The sequence below is a fragment of the Petaurus breviceps genome, unplaced genomic scaffold (genome assembly GCF_028583685.1).
Source record: "Petaurus breviceps papuanus isolate PSGF00001 unplaced genomic scaffold, PetGlider_PUasm1.0 103, whole genome shotgun sequence".
NCBI classification, from domain to species: domain Eukaryota; kingdom Metazoa; phylum Chordata; class Mammalia; order Diprotodontia; family Petauridae; genus Petaurus; species Petaurus breviceps.
In genome coordinates, this window is record NW_027185588.1 from 994,760 (window position 1) to 1,001,770 (window position 7,011).

Consider the following 7,011-nt stretch of genomic DNA (forward strand, 5'->3'; position numbering starts at 1 on the left):
CCATGGTGGGTTTGTTGTTTGTTTACTTTTTTGGGGTATGGTAGAGGAACCTGTGAGTTCTCTGGTATAGGAAAATTCTAATGAGGAAACTCCTTATGCCAAAAGATATTCAACAACTCTCTTGTAATTTGAGATTGTTAAATAATTGGGGGGGCAGGTATCTGGGAGGAGGGTCCTCACCTCATCCCAGAGGAATCAGTGTCAAGTCAGTAGAATTTCTGATCACTGTCCCTAATCAGGAAACTGAGGTCCAGAGAAGAGGAAGGGATTTATTAAAGGTAAGTAAGAAATACCAGGTCTGGTATTTGAACCTATGGCCTGTGACTCTAGGTATGAAGCTATGAAATCTGTATGCAGTTTGGGAAAGAGAGAGATAGACAAAGAGACAGAGACAGAGGAAATAGGCCTTTCATTTTTTTTTCCCTTTCAGAATTAACCTAAATGTAACATCACCCCCTCCTTCCCAATTCCTTGTAATCCAGAAACAGGTGCATTCTTAAAACCTAGGGGTCAATTCCCAACTGTACCATTTACTTTCTGTGTGAACTTGAGCAAGTCATTTCCTCTCTCTTGGCTTCAGTTTCCCCATGTAAATAAATAAATAAATGAATGAATAAAAAAAATATTCACTAACAGCCAATATTCCAGGCACTGTACCAGGACCAGAAATACGATATAAAAATAAGACAGTTCCTGCCCTCAAGAAACTTACATAATATGAGGTAAAGTAACAGGTAGGGGATTGGTCCCTGAGGAGGGATGTTTGGTTTGGAGAACCCCAGGGATAATGAGAGGAGCTGTAGGGCAGCTGATTGTTGTGGCACCACAGTTGGGGAGGGGCTTGTGGAGAAGCAGCAAAGGTAGATGGCAAGAGATTCCCGGTGAGTGACTGCTTGAGATGGTTGGAGCTGGCTAGGTAGATATGGTGGGTTAGAAGAATTTGCTTTCTAATCATATCACCCTTCTTCAAAATGAGGGGAGTTAGTTAGAAGGCCTCTGTGGTCTGTTCCAAAGCCAAAAGCTCAGAATTCTAAGTTGAGTATAAATTGAATTTCGAAAATCAAAGCCAGTTTTAAATGCCCCAGGGATGTTACCCTTCAATGGATCCCTGTGGCAAAATCCTTTTGTAAATAATCAGGCCTGGAAACTAGGTCACAGGAAAAGCATTGAAGGAATTGGGGATTGAGAAGAGAAAACTTAGGGAAGTCATGATTGTTTTGGTAAAGTGGAAAGAAAACTATATTGGGAGTGAGAGGACCTGAGTTCAAATCCCCAAACCAATTCTTACCACTTTGTTACCTCGGACAAGGTGGGAAGGAAAGTGAATAAGCATTTAAATAGTACCTACTATGTTCCAGGTACCTTTTTAAAGCAAATATTATCTCATTTGATCCTCACAACAACTCTGGGAAGTGTTATTATTATCCCCATTTTACAGATGAGGAAACTGAGGTCAACAGAGGTTAAATGGCTTGCCCAGGGTCACACAGTTAACCAGTGTCAGAATTAAGGATCTATTAAGGGCTCATTGGATCTTACACATAAATTGTATTAATAATGATAAAGAAAGTGAAATTATTTCCCCATTTTTTAAGTATGTCTAATGTTTCTAAAAGGCAGAAGAGTTCATTTTACAGTTGGATGATGTCAACCACACCAAACTGGCTTCTAACCTGTGGATGGCTGAAGCCAAAGAGATCAGGGTAGAGACAGGAGAGTCTGGAATCAAACAGAAGTTTAATTTCGAAGTGAGGGAAATGACTTGTAAGCAAGGAGGGGATATAGGCATATGCCGAGGCCCTACCCCTAGTGGGGGGACCTGCTTCAGTATGGCCAGATCTCAATACTTAGGACAGTGGCTACACAGTGAGCTGTAACCCTGCCAATGAGGGATAGATAGTAAGCGTAACAATGTGACAAGTTTGATTCATCCCAGGGCTTCATGACCAGAACTTGTCCAAGTTTGTCCAGGGCTTGTCCAAGTTCCAACACCTGGTGCTGGTCAAAGCAATACAAACAATTCTGGGATTTTGCTGTGGCTGAGATCATCCAGAGGGTGATGGTGTTATGCCAAGCTCAGGGCACAAGCTTGCTTGCTGGGCCTTAGTTTTGGAAAACAGGCTATCTCTTAATATCTTGACAGGAGCTTGGGATAACCCTTCCAGCTGTAGGTGAATGAGCCAAAGTATTTAAAGTGGGATACTGTATTCATGCTCCATTCTGCCATAATGTAAGATTTTCACATACATCAGGATACATCTATAGACCGAAAAGTAAGCATCTATACTATTCTTTTTAAAAATAATCTTTTATTTTCCCCCAATTACACGTTAAAAACAATTTTTAACATTTTTTAAAGTTTTGAGTTCCAAATTCTATCTCGCCCTCCTTGAGATGGTAAGAAATCCAGTATAGGTTACACATGTGCAATCATGTAATACATTTTCATATTCTTCTATACTCTTTTTAACAATGTTAGAGATGGAGACTCAGAGTCACAGGCTTGGAAGAGACCTGTGGTCCAACTTCTCCTTGAACAAGCATTCCTTAGTGGGTCCACTGGAAAGAAAAATGGATTTAGAGTCAGAAATAGAGGTTCTGCCACTTACAGTCTGTGTGAGCAGTTAAGCCAATCAGCACACCTTTCTGGACCTTGGTATTCACATCTAGAAAATGATAGGGTTGGTCTCTAAGGTCTGTTCCAGAGTTAATCTGTTGAAATCATATGATATCTTTACAAAGGGGCTCTTACATTGGCATCTATGAACTTGGGTTTTAGAAAAAAATAATTTTTATAAGTGTCTTTCAAAATAATTGGTTTCCTTTTAAATTCTATGGATTTTAGGCACTTAACTTTATTCTAAAAATGCCCAAAGGATCCAGGAGACAAAAAAGGCTAAGAACCCCTAATTTATCAATTAATCAAAATGGAGTCATAGACAATTTTCTTGGAAATCCATAATGAGGGACCATAATTTGGTCCCTCCCAAGGCTGGCCATTGTGTCTCAGGATATTGTGTCCAGATCTTTCCCATGAATAAGTCACTCCATCCAAACCGAAAGACTTCTCCTTCCAGGCAAGTTATTTTTGCATTCCTTTCTCTCAGATCTTTGAACTGGATAGGTCTTTGAGAACAAAACTTTATTCTCATATTCTATGCCCATGACAACAATCTCTGACCTGTAGTCAACTGACTCTAGGCTTATTTGGACCTTAGTTTCAACTAAGTTTGTTTTTTTCCTTCTCTCTTCTCTTCATTTATTCTTATTACTGAGAGTCGTGTGTGTGTGTGTGTGTGTGTGTGTGTGTGTGTGTGTGGAGCAGGGTGAATGAGTTCTGAGTACTTGGTAAAAAGCCTTGTGGGTAAATATCCCTAATCTTCACCCCTGGATCCATTTGTTCCCTGAATTAACAAGTGAAAACTCACCTCCTCTTCTCTTATCTAGACAACCCCAACCTAGACCATGCTTTGGATCCCATGTAGTTGTAGACCCAGGCCATCTTAGCATTCTCCTTGCTGCAGCTCTTTCACTCCACCTGGAATAATGGGGGGGGGGAGAAAAATCTCAGAATTTGAGAGTTAGAAGGGAGCTCAGCCTCCAGTTTAATCTAATCCCTTTCAAGAAAGGAATTCTTATTATCACATTCTTGACAAATAGATAACCAGCCTCTGGCTCAAAGACCTCCAAGGAGAAGTCCACCACCTCTCTAGTCTGTTCCACTGTAGGACAACTCTCATTCTTAGGAAGTTGTTTGCTGACCTTGAATCTAAATTTGCTTCTCTAAAGTTTCTTTCCATTGTTCCTAGGTCTGCCCTCCAAAGCCAAATGGAACAAGTCTAATCTTTCCTTCCCATGACAGCTGGAAGATACTATCGTGTTTCCCATGAGTTTTCCAGGCTGGGTACACCCAATTCATTCAAACTCCCTCCCCCCAGGTGGAATCTTTAGAAACCATGCCCCAGTAGATGGGGATATTTCTCCCCAACTCAGATTTTGAACTCCTACCATGGGGTTGAACTGTATTAATTGGTGAACTTAAGGAGTAAGTGCAAATTCAATTGATCCCCTATTACTTTGGGCACAATAATCCAGTCCACACTCCCGTTCATTTATTCTAAAGCAACTCATATTACTGTGAGTTTTGGGCAAGTCATTCAACTTTACTGGGCCTCAAAAACGAGGGTGTTGAGTTGTTGTGGGTGATGGTGATGGAATATTATTGTGCTTTAAGAAATGATGAGCAGGATACTCTCAGAAAAACCTGGAAAGACTTACATGAACTGATGCAAAATGAAAGGAACAGAAACAGGAGAACATTGTTTACAGTGACAGCAATATTGTGTGATGATCTACAATGAATAACTTAGCTATTGTTAGCAGTACAGTGATCCAAGACAATTCTAAACGACTTATCAATGAATGGTGCTGTCCATCTCCAGAGAAAGAAATGGTGGAGCCTGAGTGCAGATCAAAAATACTTCTTTACTTTCTTTTTTTTCTTGGGGGTTTTTGTCTCTGTTTTCTTTCACAGCATGACTTACATGGAAATGTGTTTTACATGACTACACATGTACAACTTATGTCAAATTGCTTGCTTTCTCAATGGGGCGGGGAGGGGAAGGAGGGAGAGAGTTTGGAACTCAAAATTTGAAAAAGAATGTCAAAATGTTTTTATACGTGATTGGGGGATATTAAATTAAAGTAAGAATGAAATAAATGAAAATGAAGGTGTTAGACTATATAGCCTCTGAGATCCCTACAGTCAGGATCCTATAATCCTATGATGTCTCTGCGACTTTCCAAACCAAAATGCCCTTCCCTGGTCACTACTCCCCTCTTTACACTCTCTGCTCTATCAGGATGCAAACTCTTTGAAGTCAGGGGAATGTTTTTGTTTTATACTTACATACTAGGCTTACAGTACCTGGCTGATAATCAGTTAGTCAATAAACATTTATTAAGTCCTACTATGTGCTGAGCACTGTGCTAAGCACTAGGATATAAATACAAGTTTAAATAAAGACAGTCCCAGGCATCAAAGAGCTTACAATCTACTGGGGGAAGATGACAGACAAAGAGAAACTGAAAAGTGGTTGGGGGTTGGAATGAGGGAAAGGTTTCCTGCCCAGGCATAATGGAGAATTCCAAAGAAGTCTAAAAGCAGTATAGGAAATGGGGAGGAGTGTGTTGAGCCCCTTTCTTAAAAAGAGGTCCTGGAACCCATGGCTCTGCCCTTCAGCCAGAGAGGCAGAGTGTACTGATGAGATGTGAGGACCAGATAGATTCAAACTTTCAGGAGAATGAGATTTCCCAATAATGAGTTTCCTGAGAAAGGAAGGCATGATGGAGAGGTTCAAAGAAATCCAAAAGTAATATAGCTACTAGGAATTGGGACACAATGATTTGTTCATTCATTCATCCACCCATCCATCCATCCATCCATTATCCATTCATTTACTCATTCATTCACCATAACAAGAAACAAAATTCTCAGGTGAGTCAAGGGGGTGGGAGCTTGCATCTCTGGAAGTTCTTTGGAGAACAGCTTGGAACAAATCTCCAATTCACCAAATCCAGACTTGGGTGGGCCTGAGCCTTGAGTGCAGACCAAAGACCCCATCAACAGGATGGTTGGCCCCCTGAGGTAAGGCCCAATGCCAGCCCAGGGACTGCTCTCCCTCTCCTGGCCCACCCCTCACAGGGTTATGTGGCTGAAAAGTCATTACAGCACTTCCTTCCTATCTGGGAGGCAATCCAAAGTCATTTAACCTAGTAACAACAGGGCCTCTCTTCCTTTGCTGCTCCCCTCCCTACCTCAATAGGACAGAATGGGATTGTTTAGTCTACCCTGGTGTATGTTACTTTCCTCTGAACAGAAGCCCAATCCCCTTGTATATTGCTGGGGGTTGGGTGGACAGAGGGAATAGAATTTTATGTAACACAGGTCATCCCCACTATCCCATAGAGAAGTGAAAAGTAATGGTGAGGGGCAGCCAGGTAGCACAGCAAGTAAGAGCACCGGCTCCAGTGTTGAGAACACCTGGAGATCGAATCCAGGGCTCAGACACTTAGCACCCACCCAGAAACACCTGGCTGTGTAACCTTGAGCAAGTTACTTAACCCCAATTGCTTAGGGGCGGCCAGGTGGCTCAGCGAGTAAGAGCACCAGCTCCAGTGTCGGGATGACCTGGCTCAAATCCGGGCTCAGATACTCAGCACCACACCCAGAAATAACTGGCTGTGTAACCTTGAGCAAGTTACTTAACCCTGATTGCTTAAAAAAAAAAAAAAAAAAAAAAAGAATGGGTAACTTTTTTTTAAACACCCCCCCCCCTTTTTTTTTTATAAAAAGAGGAAACTGAGGCTTAGAGAAAGTGACTTACCCAACTGGGCTTCAGACCTGCAATCTCTGACTCTAAATTCAGAGTAAGGATGTAAGAACCTGGTTCCTTTCAATCATTCCAGTTTTCTTTTCTTATTTGAAAATTTAATTTAATTTATTTATTTGTTACATTTTAAGTTCCAAACTGTCTCCCTCCCTCCCTTCCTCCTCATCCTGTACTAGAGAAGGCCACCATTTGATCCACTTTTCTTTTATGAGGAATAATTCATAAAACTTGTAGGTTTAGAGAAGGGAGGGACCTTAGTGATCATCTCAATCAACCTCCTCATTTTACAAAAGAGGAAACCCAGAGAGAGGAGAGATTGCTTATTCAAGGTCACACTGGAAGTACATAGAAAAGATGGGATTCAAATCCAGGTTCATTGATGCCAAATTCAGTGTGTTTTTCATTGTCCCTCGGTTCCTTTTTAAGACTGAAATTTCTTCATCAAGTGGAACAGTATACTGGACATACTTTTATACCAGTCAGTCAACTAGGATTTATGAAGTACCTACTGAATGTCCAACATTGTGTTAAGCACTGTACCACCTCCTCCAGGGCGATGGAAGTCAGGTCCCCAAAAGGCAGCCGCCTGCTATTCTCAGGGTTCAAAAGGTAAATCTAA

The 7,011-nt window shown here is 41.3% G+C and overlaps 1 long non-coding RNA gene across 1 annotated transcript in view; it reads right to left on the reverse strand.

Moving 5' to 3' along the window:
- Positions 1–2,289: 2,289 nt before the first annotated feature.
- LOC138162105 (uncharacterized) overlaps positions 2,290–7,011 on the reverse strand; it is a 7,209-nt gene continuing 2,487 nt past the window's right edge. The window contains exons 2-3 of the long non-coding RNA XR_011168557.1: positions 3,429–3,538; positions 2,290–2,559 (exon numbers count right to left, since the gene is read on the reverse strand). This is a non-coding gene — a long non-coding RNA (uncharacterized lncRNA). The remainder of the gene's footprint in view (positions 2,560–3,428; positions 3,539–7,011) is intronic.